General features: G+C 43.2%; 5 pseudogenes; all 5 read right to left on the reverse strand.

Moving 5' to 3' along the window:
• Positions 1-7,008: 7,008 nt before the first annotated feature.
• On the reverse strand, positions 7,009-7,127 carry LOC143949777 (5S ribosomal RNA; annotated as a pseudogene).
• Positions 7,128-7,290: 163 nt separating this feature from the next.
• LOC143949609 (5S ribosomal RNA) lies at positions 7,291-7,408 on the reverse strand (annotated as a pseudogene).
• Positions 7,409-7,509: 101 nt separating this feature from the next.
• Positions 7,510-7,628, reverse strand: LOC143948736 (5S ribosomal RNA; annotated as a pseudogene).
• A 319-nt stretch (positions 7,629-7,947) lies between these two features.
• On the reverse strand, positions 7,948-8,064 carry LOC143948572 (5S ribosomal RNA; annotated as a pseudogene).
• A 101-nt stretch (positions 8,065-8,165) lies between these two features.
• Positions 8,166-8,284, reverse strand: LOC143949422 (5S ribosomal RNA; annotated as a pseudogene).
• Between the last annotated feature and the right edge of the window lie 7,153 nt (positions 8,285-15,437).

Consider the following 15,437-nt stretch of genomic DNA (forward strand, 5'->3'; position numbering starts at 1 on the left):
GAGAATGTCCGACCATCTGTTCGTGTACTCAAGCTGAAACGAACTTGGGTTCTGCAGCAGGACAATGATCATAAACACACCAGCAAGTCCACCACCGAATGGCTGAAGAAAAACAAAATGAAGACTTTGGAGTGGCCTAGCCAAAGTCCTGACCTGAATCCTACTGAGATGTTGTGGTATGACCTTAAAAAGGCCGTTCATGCTCGAAAACCCTCTAATGTAACTGAATTAGGAAAATTCTGCAAAGATGAGTGGGCCAAAATTCCTCCAGGACGCTGTAAAAGCCTCATTGCACGTTATCGCAAACGCTTGGTTGCAGTTGTTGCTGCTAAGGGTGGCCCAACCAGTTATTAGGTTTAGGGGGCAATCACTTTTTCACACAGGGCCATGATGGTTTGGATTTTTTTTCACCTTTAATAATAAACACCTTCATTTACAAATTGCATTTTGTGTTTACTTGTGTTGTCCTTGACTATTGTTTAAATTGGTTTGATGTTCCGAAACACTTAAGTTTGACAAACATGCAAAGGAACAGGAAATGAGGAAGGGGGCAAACACTTTTTCACACCACTGTAGTTTTTTCACGCTCATAGATTCACTGATCTGCAGATATGTTTGGAACAGAAAGCGTCCGAGACTGTCCCGAGCCCTTCTAACCAGACCTAAACGGCTGGGGGGCCTGGCTTTACCTAATGTGAAACTTTACTTTTTAGCCGTTGTTTTCAACAGGATATCAGACTGGAAATATCACAAACATTCTAAACTATGGGTTGCCATTGAATTGGCGCTCAGTGGCACGGACCTCTTCACCCAAGTGTGGAATCCCAGGAAACATAGGTCGTTAGCGCCTAGCTCCTCTCCTCTCACCTATTCTACTCTACGGATCTGGGACTCGATATGTAAACAGCACAAGTGGTTATATCACTCTCCCATTATGCGTCTGACGGGTCATAATTACTTCCCACCAGGAAACATTGACCCCAGAATTCATTCCTGGAATCTGGGTAATACACCCCTGCTACACCACGTCGCCAACCAGGATGGCATTGTGCCTTTATCTCAACTAATTCCTCCCTCACGGGCAACGCCCATGGATCACTGGACCTACTGTCAACTGGCTGCCTTTGTACACTCCCTGCCGAAACCATTGCGCTCACTGGCTGATTTAACACCGATTGAATTGGCCTTCAGGGAGGACCAGCCAGTGGAGAGGCCTTTATCCTTTTTTTACCACGCTTTACAGCTTTTGTTGATTAAGGGCTTCCCCTCCTTTTTGTCTAATTGGGAGAAAGACCTGCGCAGCGAGGTTTCGGAGGCACAAAAATCTACTATATTATCGATGGCTCATCTACGGCCTCCCACACGGCAGAAGTGAACTATAAATTGTTAACGAGATGGCATTATAGCCCAGCTGTCCTACATAAGTTGTTCCCTCAGACATTGTCTCTTTGTTGGAGAGGCTGTGGGGAACGTGCCACACATGCCCATATCTGGTGGTTCTGCCCACTCATACGGCCATACTGGCTAACTATTCTACATTGGATGAAAGTCATTCTGGGTTATGAGTTGCCCAATGACCCATGGGTCATACTTTTTCATGGCACTGGCTCCCCAGCAGGATCCTATAGAAAATCTTTGACTCCACATTTGCTTAATGCTGCAAAGGCACTTATTCCACGTAGGTGGAAGCAACCCACGGCTCCCTCTTTACGTCAGTGGCTGATAGAGGTAGATCGCATGTATTATTTAGAGGATCTTACCTACTCCCTACAGAATAAATCGGACCTGGGGAAAAAGATTTGGTCCTGCTGGTTAGCCTTCAAGTGTACAAAGGGGTATACGGACATTATTTCACAAGATGGATAAGTTATTGTACTATCAGGTGTCCCGTCTCTTTGGCGGGGATAGGGCCGAGGCAGACCCTTCCTCTCTCTTCCACTTCCTCCCCTACCCTTTCTGGTTCTTGACCTTCTTCTCTCTATCTTTCCTTTCCACTCTTTTTCTCCCCTCGCTTCCTTTCTATTAGCTTGGTACGATGTTATTTGATTAGCGCACCAAGGGACTTTGCAGTCATGCAGTCGCAGTCCCAATTATTGATTGGTCACTGCTCTTTTTGTTAAGCTGGTGGGCTTAGAACATAAACGGATATTTACTTTCGAGTTGCTAACACCTCGGTATAATATTCCTTGCACTATAACATCTGCAGCCCCTGTCTTACTTTGCATTGTATACTGTATGTGCCAAGCTTCCTGTTATTGTTTCTTTGTTTTCTTCTTTTTCAATAAACATAAATTAAACAAAAAAAAATCAAAGGATTTCCTGAGCTTCTGAGTCTCCACCGAGTAGTCAGGGAAGATCATCAGTCTGGCATTCTGATACTGAAGGTCACCGACCATTCTAGAAGCGTGGAGAACTGCATCTCGGTCTCTAAAATTAAGGAGGCGGAGGATGAAGGTGCGCGGGGGGGCTCCAGGAGGCCCCGGTTTAGGTGGTACACGGTGTGCCCTTTCCACTGCGTAGTGAGGCGAGAAACGAGCATCAGGGAGGAGGTCCCGCAGCATGCCCTCCACAAAGCAGGTGGGGTTGTTCCACTCAGCCCCCTCTGGGAGGCCGACAATGCAGAGATTATTGCGCCGGTTCCTATTCTCAGCATCTTCAGCTCTGTATTCCAAGGCTTTAACTTTAGTTTGAAGGGTGCGAAGTGCAGCTCCATGTTCGGACACTGTGTCTTCAGTATTGCTCACCCTTTGCTCGGTCTCAGTAACCCTGGATCTGAGTTTGTCTATATCCTGTCTGATAAGACCCATATCCAACTGCACGGCTTCCATTTTGGCTGTTAGGGTGGTTTGACAAGTGGCAATGGCCGCCATGACCTCCGCCAGCCAGGGAGGCCGGGACTCGGCTGGATCCATGGGGGCCGTCTAGGAAGCTCTATGGGCACTCCGTGTGGTACGGGTCTCCTCCTGGGGGACCAAGTCTGCCCGGGGGGGGGTCTGGCTGGGATGGAAAAGACAGACGCTTGCCCCTTTACTAAAATTCTTGCCTGAGTTCCGGCGCCTCATTCAGATGGAGTGGCGCAGGACAAGTCCAGGTGGGTTCAGAGAGCGTCCACCGGCAGATCTCTGATGCCACGGCTGTAGAGTCCGGGTGTCTTCGGGCCGTGAAGGGAGGGCTGTGGTGTGTGTGGGCAGAAGGGCCCGTTCCCATGCCTTGGTCCGTCGGCTGGGGTCCTCCAGGACAGTTGGGGCGTTAAAGAAGTCCCCCGCCCGGTTTCACCCTGCAGGGGCCGTCAGTCACTCCGGGAGTGCTGCAGTTGCTCGGGCGGGGGCCATCAGGAAAGGCCGCAGTCGTGGCCTACTCACCGCCGGAGGTCCGGATTCCGTGTCTGGGCCGCAATCATCCATCAGGCAGGGGTCCACCCTCTGTGCAGCCACCGGTCTCGGGGGTCCCGAATCAATCCTCCGAGGACACCGCGCTCCGCCGCCCGGGCGGGGGCCGCCAAGAAAGGCCGCGGCAGCGGCTTAAAACACCGCCAAGGCCGCGGAGCGGCCGGGAGAGCACAGCGCCCTCAGTCCTCTCCCACTGGGCCACGGGGCTAAAAGACACCAACCCTGGGCTCCAGAGGGGCTGAATGTGGAGGAGGAAAGACAATCCTGGATCCGGGAAATTTTATCAGAAGCGGAGCTCACTAAAAAAGCAGCCGCTCACAGTGCCATCCTGGCCACGCCCCCCTGGCCACGCCCCTCGGCCTGGCACTTTATGCAGGCCACCCTGGAACATATAGGTCTTGGCCCCAACATGATGAGCTGGGTAATGTCGCTTTACTCCACGCCGTCGGCAGCGGTACGGGTGAACGAGTGGTGCTCGGACTCTTTCCCCATCACTAATGGGACGAGGCAGGGGTGCCCTCTGTCTCCCCTAATTTTTATTCTGACACTGGAACCACTTATGTGTCACGTTCGGAATGACCCGAATATTACTGGCACATCCAAACCCTCGGCACACCACAAAATTGCGGCGTACGATGACGATCTAATTTTTTCCGTCTCCAATCCACACATTTTGCTTCCCAATATACTCGCGTCTCTCCAGCGATACGGCAGCCTATCAAACTATAAAATCAATTGCGCCAAGTCGGCTGTATTGAATATATCGGTCCCGGATGGTGAGGCCAAGAGGCTTGGTTCGGGTGCTGTAATGCATTCAAAATGACGGCCCTCCAGCGGATCTTATACTTGTTCCAGACATTACCGATCCGGTTATCCCCAAGTTTTTTTCAGACAACTGCAGGTGCTGCTCCGGGACTTTATTTGAGCGCGCAAACCGCCCAGAGCCCGTTTGCAATTGCTTGCCAGACCAAAGGACAAGGGGGGTCTGGGTCTCCCAGATCTGAGACAATACTACAGAGCGACTCTGCTAGCGAGAGTCGTTGATTGGCATTGTAATGGCCCACACAAGCAGTGGGTGGAGATGGAGATTGAGGATGGATCCATTCCCCTATTGACCTCCCCGTGGCTCCTGTCCTCCCTACCAAAAGACCTCAGAGATCACCCTGTAGTGGGAGCTACATTGGCTGTTATGCGGAGGTTGTTCCGCTGCACACACATTGCTCCCCTGCCGTCACCAATGACTCCAGTTATAGGCAATCCAGACTTCCCACCGGGATTTACCAACAAGAAACTGCGACAGTTGACAGTGGTGGGGAAACAGCGTCTGGGAGAGGTGTGGCCCTCGGGAGGGCTCCCGACCACGCAAACTGTAGCCGAGCTTTCTGATCCTCCGCTTGACTTGTTTAGTGCTTATCAACTTCGTCACTTTCTTCTGGCCATACAAAGGGCCCCCTACACTCCTAGAGACCTGACGCCCTATGAATCTATCTGTCACAAAAGGGAACCTGTGCGACACACCCTCTCCCTCCTGTACAACCTATTGAGTAGTCAGGAGGAGGAGTCGACCCCACCATTTATCCACAAATGGGAGAGGGACTTAGGCATCACATTTACCCCACAACAGATAGGGAAGATCCTGACCTTAGTACATAAAGCTTCCATCGCAAACCAATATCAAGAATCAGGATACAAGATAGTCTCACACTGGTATAGAGTCCCATACCTTCTGAATAAAATGAATAGATCGATCCCGGATGTTTGTTGGAGGTGCAATTCAGATACGGGGACCATGGGACACATTTTCTGGGCATGCTTGGCCTTGAGGAACTTTTGGGTGGAGGTGACCGGGACGATAAAAACTCTCACAAATGTAGATATCGCAGACAACCCAGCAGCGTGCCTTCTACACTTGACCGAACAGCCTGTTCGAAAATACAAAAAAAACCTCATGATGCAACTCCTGAACCCCACCCGGGCCTGCATTCCCACACTGTGGAGGCAGCCTCAGCCCCCATCCAAGGTGCTGTGGTATTCCAAAGTCAATCATATTCTCCGGATGGAAGAATTGACCGCCACCCTTCACAACACTAAAGAGGCATTTAGTGTTACATGGAGGCCCTGGAGGTATTTTACTGGTACTCGAGACTACATTCGGGAGGTGAGCAGTGCCCCTGTCCCAGAAAACGACTGAACATCTAACGTTTACCTACGTAGGCCATGTCTGCCCTGGGTTGCATTCCCCCCCCCCCCCACCCTTTTTGTCTTTATTTTTCTTTTTTTCCCCGCCGCCACCCCCCCCCCCTCCTCTCTCTCCGTCTTTGCACTCTCTTCTCCCCCCGTCCTCCCTTTTGACTATGCCTTGTCTCCTTACTAGCCTTCGGGACCCAGAAGAACCCCAGGGTTCTGGACACGACCGGCTCATATTTTACTCTGGTTCACATAGGTCATGATAAGCTGGCTCGCTGTGGTCCCAGTTGTTCTCCATGATTACATTTGTCCGAACGGAGCTGCACTAGTTATACTGTACTACATGTCGGAGGTGGGGTTTCTTTCTTTTCTGCATGAAACTGTAGGACTCCCCTCTGAGAACCCAGAGTTATTTGGCTGCCTATTTTTTGTTACCATGTAATTGTGACCCTGGGTCATGCTGTATGGTTGACTGTTATATTTATGTTGTTCTACTTATACTTAATAAAAGAATAAAAAATAAAATAAAATAAAAAGTCAATACCAACAACTTAAAACTAAAGCCTATGGCATCGAGAAATCCCAGGCGGTCTCCCATCCAGGTACTAACCAGGTCCCAACCCTGCTTATCCTCTGAGATCAAATGAGATTTGGCTCTTTCAGGGTGATGCAGCCATAGTAGATTTTTTCAGGCACGCTCCACCCTCTTGACAAACGCCAAGATGGTCACCTTGGGAAACAAACAAAAAAAACAAGTCAACGCCAACAACATAAAAAGAAGCCTACAGCACCTAGTATTCCCAGGCGGTCTCCTATCCAGGTATTAACAAGGCAAGACCCTTTCTAGCCTCTGAGATCAGCAGAGATTGGGCGCTTTCAGGGTGATATGCCTATAGGCAATCTCTTTGGGCACTCTCATCCCTCTTGAAAAATGCCAAGATAGTCACCCTGGGAAACAAGCGAAAAAAAACAGGTCAACGCCAACAACATAAAAAGAAGAATACGGCACCTGGTATTCCAAGGCCGTCTCCCATTCAAGTACTAACTAGGCCCAACCCTTCTTAGCCTCTGAGATCAGAAGAGATAGGGTGCTTTCAGGGTGATGCGGCTGTAAGCGATCTCTTTAGGCACTCTCAACCCTCTTGACAAATGCCAAGATGATCACTTTGGGAAACAAGCGAAAAAAACAGGTCAACACCAACAACATAAAAAGAAGCCTGCGGCATCTGGAAAACCCAGGCGGTCTCCCATCCAGGTACAAACCAGGCCCAACCCTGCTTAGCCTCTGAGACCAAACGAGATTGGGCGCTTTCAGGGTGTTGTGCCCGTAGGCAACTTCTTTGTGCACTCTCAACCCTCTTGACACATGCCAAGATGGTCACCTTGGGAAACAAGGGAAAAAAAACAGGTCAAAGCCAACAATATAAAAAGAAGCCTACGGCATCTGGTATTCCCAGGCTGTCTCCCATCCAGGTACTAACCAGGCCCATCGCTGCTTAGCCTCCGAGATCAGATGAGATTGGACTCTTTCAGGGTGATTTGGCTGTAGGCACTCTCTTTGGGCACTCTCTTTGGGCACTCTGAAGCCTCTTGACAAAGTCACCTTGGGAAACAAGCTAAAAAAAACAGGTCAAAGCCAACAATATAAAAAGAAGCCTACGGCATCCAGTATTCCTAGGCGATCTCCCAATCAAGACACTAACCAGACCAGATCCTTCTATGGCACCTGGTCTTCCCAGGCAGTCTCCCATCCAGGTACTAACCAGGCCCGACACTGTTTAGCTCCGAGATCAGATGAGATTGGGCGCTTTCAGGGTGATGGGGCCGTAGGTGATCTCTTCAGGCACTCTCAACCCTCTTGACAAACGCCAAGATGGTCACCTTGGGAAACAAGTGAAAAAAATAACAGGTCAAGGCCAACAACATAAAAACAAGCCTACAGCACCTAGTATTCCCAGGTGGTCTCCAATCCAGGTACTAGCAAGGCCCAACCCTGTTTAGCTTCTGAGATCAGAGGAGATCGGGCGCTTTCAGGGTTATGTGCCCATAGGCAATCTCTTTGGGCATTCTCAACCCTCTTGACAAATGCCAAGATAGTCACCTTGAGATACAAGCGAAAAAAAAACTGGTCAATGTCAACAACATAAAAAGAAGAATACGGCACCTGGTATTCCAACGCCATCTCCCATCCAGGTACTAACTAGGCCAACCCTTCTTAGGCACAGAGAAGAGAAGAGATAGGGCTCTTTCAGGGTGATGCTGCTGTAAGCGATCTCTTTGGGCACTCTCAACCCTCTTGACAAATGCCAAGATGGTCACCTTGGGAAACAAGCGAAAAAAAAAATGAATCAACGTCAACAACATAAAAAGAAGCCTACAATAACTGGTTCCCAGGTGGTCTCCCATCCAGGTATTAATCAGGCCCGACTCTACTTAGCCTCCAAGATCAGATGAGATTGGGTGCTTTCAGAGTGATGTGGCCATAGGCAATCTCTTCAGGCACTCTCAACCCTCTTAACAAACACCAAGATGGTCACTTTGGGAAACAAGCGAGAAAAAAAACAGGTCAACGTCAACAACATAAAAAGAAGTCTACGACACCTGGTATTCCCAGGCGGTCTCCCATCCAGGTACTAACAAGGCCCGACTCTTCTTAGCCTCCAACATCAAACGAGATCGGGTGCTTTCAGGGTGATGTGCCCGTAGGCAATCTCTTCAGGCACTTTCAACCCTCTTGACAAACGCCAAGATGGTTACCTTGGGAAACAAGGAAAAAAATAAAAAATAAGTCGGAAGCTAGAGACAATACGGCCCGAGTCCTCAATTTAATCCATGCAGCGCATGTACAGGGAAGGCCCTTGCTTATGTTGTCAACGGACACGGAGAAGGCCTTTGACAGGGTGGGGAGTACTATGAATAGATCTGGCGCTATACCTATATATGAAAATATATGTTGCCAAAAACTTAATAGTGTACTAAATTAAAAGTGTTATATCAAACTGGTGTGTAAGTGCCAATGTGCAATAAATAATTCTAGTATTGAAATAAAAATATAAATATATGAACTATAAACGAAAAAGTATGTGTATAGAATATTTGTCGCGTTGGTAAGTATTTGCCAGCGTGCTGGCTATAAAATGTAAGATTAGCTTGGGTGCAATGGAAAACCTGAAATAGTGATCACTTCTTAAACTCTAGAACATGTAAATACCTTAAACTTGTGAACTGCTTAATATATTAGTGATCAATTGGATAAGAATTATACAAATAAAATATGAACCGCAAAAAAATATAACCCAGTAATTGGATTTAGAGTGCACAGATGTGACAATAAGGTCTATGCATGCAGTAATAAAATGTACAAAAAATATATGATAAATATCAGTACATCAAGTGAAACATGCCAAATATTGGGACTGAAAAAATAAAAATAAAAATTGTTTTTCAAAAATAAAAATGAAAATAAAAATAAATATAAATAAAAATAAAAATAAAAATAAAATTAAAATAAAAATAAAAAATAAAAATAAATATAAAATAAAAAATAAAAAATAAATAAAAATAAAAATTAAATATTTGTCCCGGAAAAAGTCTAAAAATATAAAAGATAAAAAGTAGACAAGCAAGAAGTCTCTAGTGCAGTGCAATTAGTGGGGGATTTCCCGTGGGTGAAGGAAGGGATGTGATGGATCCAAACTATTCTTCATGCATTGTGGACACTTCTAGGTTGTACTCTCACCAGAAAAATAACCCCGTCCGGGGTGGATCAGCCTCCACAGTATGAGCTACTGTGTCGCTCTCTGGCTTGCTTCAAAATGGGCTGCTGAGGATCCCTCGTTATTTCCAGGTGGAGTGTGCCACAGTATATATATATTAAAAGAGAGGACCATCCATAGTGTGATACCGTATAAATCAATTTATTTAAGAAGATACTTAAAACTACTCACACTTTTGGTAGGAGTAATAGCATGAATGGATACAGTATAAAGGATGCAATGTGAAAGGTATGGAAGCTGCTGGGAGCATTCCGTTCGGCTTCCCCGCCGTCTGTAATGGAGCTGGGAGCGTTCCGTTCGGCTTCCCCGCCGTCTGTAATGGAAGTGTGTATTCGATAGGCCACGCCCTACGCGTTTCGTCACTGGGACGTCATCCGGAGCGGCCATCTTTACACACCTCACGCTTTATATAGGACACAATGCACCTATCGCGCATGCGCGGACAACCGCCGCCATTTTAACTGTGGGAATGCCCTTATGTCTAATAAAGCGCGGTGGTGATTGTGTTCCTATTACCATCCTATGCAGTGTTCTGCCGTTTGACCCACCGAAGGTTTTTCATGCAGAGCTATATATGTCTGCTAGTTTACTAGTATGTGATTATGCTGCTTACTAAAACCAAATTTAAATTACGCATGAATATAATACATATGAAGTTACAAATAGAAATTACTGAAAAAAACATAAAAATATAAAAATAAGTGACATTAACAATAGACAAACCGTGTTATAAAAGAATTACTAACCGATCATAAAACGATAGAGGCTTTGGGCGGATAAAATTTGGGCGGATAAAATTTGGATTTAATTGTGTAATACGGAGGGAAAGAGAAAGTATAATAAAAACATGTGTGTGTAATGAATAAAATAGCTGAAAAAATGGGGTGGAAGATAAGAATAAAATATACAATATAAAAATTAAAAAGTTAAAATTGTGGGATTGGATTAAGATGAAATAAATAATTTTTAATAAATTTAACTTAATGTAGGATATTTTGGTTTCCTGGCTACGTGAGTGTATGTGTACAGAAGAGAGGAATATTTCAAGGCTAAATGTGCCCTTCCTTGATTACTATTTTTCTTTTTGGAGTAATGGGTTGGGGTGTTCATTAGTTGAATAGGTAACATTCGACCCTCAGTGCTGTAGTTTGCATTCAACCAGAAATTCAACCTACAAACATCTATACTTATTTCTTCAACGGTAATACAAATGAAATTGTATTCGTGCGATATTAACATTATTAGTTGATAGGCAGCATTCGACCCCAGATGCTATAAACTATATTCGATCAGGAATTCGGCACTGAATAATATATTATCTTTGGTAATCGTGTAAATAGGATTGCGTTCCTTCTAGATAAATTGTTGAAAAATTAAAAATTAGAAATTAAGAATTGAAGTGTGGGAAGAATTATATTTTTTATATAAAACTATTATATTAAAATAAAAATTAAAATTAAAAATTGGTTATAAAACAGTTCAAATCCAGGTCTATATTCATTCCTGCTGGATGTAAACTTTCTAAATTAAAAATCCACTTTGTTTCATTCTGTGAAATCTTCTTAGTCATGTCTTCACCTCTCCAGTGTCCCTTCACTTTGTCAATGGCATAAAAAATCATTTGGTTGGGATCTTGGTTGTGAAAATCCCTAAAATGCCGCGAGACACTGTGTTTGTCATATCCCTTCCTAATGTTTTTAATGTGTTCACCAATTCTTATATGTAGTTCTCGTGTTGTTCTTCCTACATATTGTTTGCGGCACGGACATTCTATGACGTATGTCACATGCGTGCTTTTACAGGAGATCAATTCTTTTATGGGGAATGTCCTTCCATTGGTAACTGACATGAATTTAGTGGTTTTCCTTTGGGTTTTTTTGCTTTTGCGACATGGAAGACATTGTCCACACTTAAAAAAACCTTTTAGATGTTTACTAATTGTTATATGTCGTGGGGGGTCGATCGTGTTTTTAACCAATTTATTTCTTAGATTAGGGGCCTTCTTATAAATAAACGCAGGATTATTGGGTAATAATTTCTTTAGCGTTTCGTCCGTTTTTAGGATTGGCCAATGTTTTTTTATGATCTTTTCTATTTGTTTATGATGTCTGTTGAAACCTGTGAAGAAGGCCATTTCTATATTTTTCTTATTCCTGCCGGTCGTTTTGTCCTCTATTAATTTTTTCCTCTCAGTTTTCGTTATAGTTTCTTTGAGGGCTCTGAGGTAGGGTTCTTTATATCCTTTTTGTATAAATCTTCTAATGATAACCTCTGCTTGTACGTCAAAATCCTCTCTTTTAGTGCAGTTTCTATATATTCTTAGGAGTTGCCCTTTGGGTATGTTGCCCATCCATCTTGGATGGTGGCAACTTGACGTAGGTATATACCCATTTCTGTCCGTAGCCTTAAAAAAGGTTTTTGTACCCAGTGATCCTTCTGACTTAAAAATTTGTAGATCTAAGTAGTCTATACTTTGTGTGTTGCATTTTTCTGTAAATGTGATACCATAAATATTAGAATTTATTTCTTCCAGGAAGGACCGTAGTTCGTCTTGGGAACCACCCCAGACTATTAAAATGTCACCTATATACCTTCTGTACATTTTTAAATTCTCTCTGGGGATTCCATAAATTTGCTCTTCCTCCCAGTGGTCCAGGAATAAATTTGCTACGCTGGGTGCGTATTTAGCCCCCATGGCAACTCCCTTGGTTTGAACATAATATTTGTCTTTGTACCAGAAGTGGTTATGTTTCATCGCCAGGTCTAGTCCTTCAAGTACATAGTCTATTTGTTCTTGTTTTAAGTCCGATCTTCTGTGGAGGGCCCATTCTACCGCATTGAGGCCGTCCTTTTGTTTAATGTTGGTGTATAGAGAATTGACATCAATGGTGACCAATAAATCCTTTTCCTCAATCTTAATGTTATCCAATTCCTTCAACAGTTGTCTGCTGTCTCTCAAATAGGATTTGCCTTTGGTTACCAGTGGTTGTAAAAAACCGTCCACATATGCTCCCAGTCTTGAAAAAAGGGAGTCGATCCCACTTACTATGGGTCTCCCCGGGGGTTGCGTTTGGCTTTTGTGGATTTTTGGGACATAGTAAATTACAGGAGTTTTTGGTGCTTTTGGGATTAAGTATTGGGCTTCTTTTTTGTTAAGAATCCCTTTATCTAGGCCTTTTTGGACATAGTTCTTCAGTTTATTTTTATATGCCGTTTTTGGATTTTTCTTTAATTGTAGGTAAGTGTCCGGAATGCTTAAAAGATTGGCCATCTCCTGTTCGTAGTCTATTTTGTTAAGTATGACCAGTCCTCCGCCCTTGTCCGCTGGTCTTATGACTATATCCTTCTTTTTTTCCAACTGTTTTATGGTCTTCCAGATGCCCTTCTTCTTAGAGGGTTTGATTGTTAATTCCCTAATATCTCTTTCAACTAATTTTTTAAAAACTTTGATTCCCTCGTTTTGCTGCTGGTTGGGGTTAAAAATTGAATTATTTCTCAGCTCAGAATGTTTAAAATTTGTTTTTTCTTTCTCTTTCCCTGAGTTTGTGTTGTTGGCAAAAAACTTTTTAATATTTAATTTCCTAATGAATTTTTGTAAATCAATAAAGGTTTCAAATTTATCCAAGTTCTTGTCCGGCGCATATTTTAGGCCTAGGTCAAGTACTTTGAGTTCCTCCTCGCTGAAAGTGGTCCCGCTTAGGTTGTATATACCTTCACCTAATATTCTCGCCTTCTTTTTCTTGAGGCCTCCTCTTTTGCCCCTCTTTCGTTTCCTTCTGCCCACCTTGGGGGTCTGTATTCCCTCCCCTGGTTCTCTCGGTAGTCCTGTTGTGCTGGATATTCTTCTCTCGTGTTTCCTGGGCCTGTCCACCTGGGATTCCATCCTCCATTCCTCCTCGGAGGTCTCTGATATTGGTTTCTTGTTGGATATCGGAAAGGCCTCCAGCCGTCTCTTGGTCCAAATGGGGGATTCCTCGGGGGTCTGTGACCTTGCCCCCCGTGAAAAGGACCATTTTGATACCTGTTCTGAAAGGGGGTAGTTTGGGGGTATCTTCTAAGGGGGGAGTACCTATTGTAATGTCTTGGAATATTATAAGGGTCCGGGTGTGGTTGTGGGACATGTCTAGGAGTATCCCATTCTCTTCTGTCCCGGTTAGTATTATGGTTGGTTTCTGATCCTCGGTAATTGGGTGTATGAGGTTCTATCAATCTGATTGCTCTGTTGGGTGTTTGGGTGGGTTGTTGCCATTCTACATCTTCTCCATTTCCTTGGTCTTCGTCTGGGTCATCACCCATGGAAATGTTGTTGTCCTCATCTGTATAAGTGGTGTCCATTTGCCACTTGTAAATTTGCTGATTTTTATAGTCCAATACATCCCTCCGGAATTTTTTCTGCTTTTTTTGTTGGACTTCTTTGTCATATTTCTTGATTGCTTCTTGTAGATTTTTTTCTTTCTCCTTATATTCAGTTGTCTCTTTATAAGGTGACAGTTGTTCTTTAATGTGTGAAATCTCTACTTCAATATTTTTAAGTTTGACTTGTCTTCTTAGTACAATCTTTTGTAATAGCATAGTTTCACTTTCATTGAAAAATTTAAACCAGTCTTCCATTAAATGTTTATCGTTAAGGGCATCATTGGGGGAAACGTCCCATCTTAGTCTCCTAGGAGTGATTTTTGCTGAGATATACATCTCCAAGATGGCTATGTCCCACCATACTCTTAATTGCTTTTCTAAATTGTGTTTTAATTGTTTGAACAGACTGTCTAAATCCTGTTTATTGGCTACATGTTCTTGGTTAAAGATTTCCATAAGATTAATGGCTCTGCTATCAACGTATTTAAAAAGATCCATTGCTGCAACCTGTTATTGGGAGTCAAAAAAGGCTCCGAATAAGAATGAAAGAATAAAGGTAGTAGGTTGCGCTATGGAACTTATGTAAAAAATACAGGGTAGATAAAAAATATATAGGGGAAGGAAAAAATAGGTAAGAGCTGCCTCTATTACTATCCACCTGGTGGGGTGGAGAATGTTAGATGGGGAGTACTATGAATAGATCTGGCGCTATACCTATATATGAAAATATATGTTGCCAAAAACTTAATAGTGTACTAAATTAAAAGTGTTATATCAAACTGGTGTGTAAGTGCCAATGTGCAATAAATAATTCTAGTATTGAAATAAAAATATAAATATATGAACTATAAACGAAAAAGTATGTGTATAGAATATTTGTCGCGTTGGTAAGTATTTGCCAGCGTGCTGGCTATAAAATGTAAGATTAGCTTGGGTGCAATGGAAAACCTGAAATAGTGATCACTTCTTAAACTCTAGAACATGTAAATACCTTAAACTTGTGAACTGCTTAATATATTAGTGATCAATTGGATAAGAATTATACAAATAAAATATGAACCGCAAAAAAATATAACCCAGTAATTGGATTTAGAGTGCACAGATGTGACAATAAGGTCTATGCATGCAGTAATAAAATGTACAAAAAATATATGATAAATATCAGTACATCAAGTGAAACATGCCAAATATTGGGACTGAAAAAATAAAAATAAAAATTGTTTTTCAAAAATAAAAATGAAAATAAAAATAAATAAAAATAAAAATAAAAATAAAAATAAAAATAAAAATAAAAATAAAAAATAAAAATAAATATAAAATAAAAAATAAAAAATAAATAAAAATAAAAATTAAATATTTGTCCCGGAAAAAGTCTAAAAATATAAAAGATAAAAAGTAGACAAGCAAGAAGTCTCTAGTGCAGTGCAATTAGTGGGGGATTTCCCGTGGGTGAAGGAAGGGATGTGATGGATCCAAACTATTCTTCATGCATTGTGGACACTTCTAGGTTGTACTCTCACCAGAAAAATAACCCCGTCCGGGGTGGATCAGCCTCCACAGTATGAGCTACTGTGTCGCTCTCTGGCTTGCTTCAAAATGGGCTGCTGAGGATCCCTCGTTATTTCCAGGTGGAGTGTGCCACAGTATATATATATTAAAAGAGAGGACCATCCATAGTGTGATACCGTATAAATCAATTTATTTAAGAAGATACTTAAAACTACTCACA

This window comes from Lithobates pipiens, unplaced genomic scaffold (assembly GCF_037356315.1).
Source record: "Lithobates pipiens isolate NorthernLeopardFrog02 unplaced genomic scaffold, aLitPip1_a1.2 Scaffold_30, whole genome shotgun sequence".
NCBI classification, from domain to species: domain Eukaryota; kingdom Metazoa; phylum Chordata; class Amphibia; order Anura; family Ranidae; genus Lithobates; species Lithobates pipiens.